At 43.4% G+C, this 2,295-nt stretch overlaps 1 pseudogene; it reads right to left on the bottom strand.

The window, feature by feature from the left end:
- Positions 1–349: 349 nt before the first annotated feature.
- On the bottom strand, positions 350–1,795 carry LOC118624613 (annotated as a pseudogene).
- Positions 1,796–2,295: the final 500 nt, after the last annotated feature.

The raw sequence follows: 2,295 nt of genomic DNA on the forward strand, positions 1-2,295 counted from the left end.
GTTTTTCTGTTCTAGAAGCCAACTTTAAAAAGTATAGTGGAAGAGTATAGGGCTTTCTGTATCTCTTCATATTTTAAAAGCCAATTTAATATTTATTGTGATGTGATATTTTAATTAACACTGTGCTAAAAATAAAAATGACCGTATTATGCTTTTTTCCCCCATAATATTCAAGGTTCTTATTGCTGAAGTATTGCAAAATAAATCCAGTAAACACTTTCCATTTCCAATGGCTTAACTGAGAGATGAATCTAACAGTTTTGGGGTTTTTAAAAAAGCAATTACAACTAAATTGGGTTGAGAACAGCTACATTAAAACCCTGCAAAACAAAGCCAACCATCCAAAAATCTAGAACACCAACACTTTCCATCCAGGATAGAAAAATGAGCATCCAAAGTAAAGAGAGCCACAAGACTGATCAAGTACCCAATCAAAAACCACTTCTCTGTTACTTGAGCTAATAGTTACTCGAAGCTTGAAGTTTCCACCTTCATTATTATTGGTGGATCCTAGAGTCACAGCTTCAATGTCAAATGTGGCAGTGGACCCAGAAGTAATGGCGGGCAACTGATTAGTCATTTCTTTTCCATTTACAAAAACTGCACCATTTGTACTAATACACACTGCTTGGTCCTGCTGCAGAGTCATATCCACTCTGTCTTTCTGCACACACTCCTATACTGTCTCTTCTGTCCGGTTGGCCCACAGTTTCAACTCTGAATGTTAACGTCTGCCCACAGAAATAGGTCAGAGTGCTGGAGTAGACGACATCTGAGGACTCCGAATCATTCCAGAGTGCTATCTTTCTTTGACTTCTCACACTGTACCCCTCAAAGCCAGCTGTCCACTCATGAGGCACCAGTGTGCAGTGACCCATCTAGGGGATGCTCCAAGGACTCCACTCCCGTCAGCCATCTCCTTGGGCACAGACTCTGAACTGATAATCAACATTGGAGTCTATGGGCAACACTATGAATTCAGTTTCAGAGCCTACATATACATCCTCAAAATGATTTGAAGTACATTTATGGAACTGGAGTCTGTAATCTTGGGCTGTAAAGTCGTCGGCCACCTTACACCATCGCAGGATGATGCCTCCAGGTTTCTCTATTAGTTCCTCTACCTGTACTGATGGGCGAGATGCTACCATTCCATGCTTTAAAATGTGGTCTTTTACTATGTTAAGAACTGAGTCATCCAACTGGGCAGATAAACAAGGCTCATCGACCAGTAAAGGCACTTCTGGTAAGCTGTCCAACTGAATGTGTGAGGCCTTTTTGGTAAAGCTCCAGAGTCTTTCATTCTGTTCTCCTACACCACCAAGCATGGCAATCTCACCTTCTTGGACCAAGTCCTCTGCAGTGTTAACTCCGTGCTCTGTGAGCTTCTGGCAGTCATCTAATGGTTTAATGGTCTCTTGTTCGATGGTATCCACCTCTTGCAAAAGGGTCACCAATCGCTCATCCATGAACTTCCCAAGGGTTCCCTTTAAATCATTAAAATGTTGTTTGAGGACATTTCTTGTCTGTGATGCACTCTCTTTGATTAGACTAGAAGCTTGGAAGAGGAACTGGAGGAGTGCATGGAACTCTTGCTTTCCACAAGCACGCCTGTGGTTCTGCAGCCCATACTTTGAGAAACACTGCCCTAGGTCCACAGAGGCAGATTAAGAACTGCTGTTCTCTGTGCCGCCTGCAGCCCCTGCAGCCTCTGGCCCCGCTCCGGCCAGTAGCTCTGCGCTGCCTCCAAGTTCTCACGGGCCTCCTGCAGCAGCAACTCGGGCTTCAGCTCCATCACCACCTCCTCCCCTTCCTCCTCCTAACCCCCCCTCCTAGCCCCTCTCCTCCTACCCACCCCCCTCCTCCTGCCGCTAGGCCGGAGGCTCCAGGTGCGGTTCCCGACTGTCAACACTATTTATTTAAGAGATTATCCTTTCCATTTTTTTTCTTACGTCAGGTTATGCGTGTGTGGTCTGTTTCTGGGCTCTCTCTTCCATTCCATTAGTCCACTTGTCTATTCCTGCAAAAATAACACACTTTCTTAATTTTCATATGTCTATTGCAAGACTTGATATATTTTAGCTTAAGTTCTTATACCATCGTCACCAACACAACTACCATCACTGCCTCCTCCTTCTCCTTCAGAGGTGCCTTTGCTATTCCCAGTTCTTTGCATTTCCATATATATTTTAGAATCAACTTCTTACATTTTACCAAAAACTTTGAATTTTGATTGGTATTTTAGAAATGAAATCACCTGGAGAGAATTGATATCCTTACAACATGGAATTTTCA

Source organism: Molossus molossus, unplaced genomic scaffold (genome assembly GCF_014108415.1).
Source record: "Molossus molossus isolate mMolMol1 unplaced genomic scaffold, mMolMol1.p scaffold_m16_p_10, whole genome shotgun sequence".
In the NCBI taxonomy this organism is placed as follows: Eukaryota; Metazoa; Chordata; class Mammalia; order Chiroptera; family Molossidae; genus Molossus; species Molossus molossus.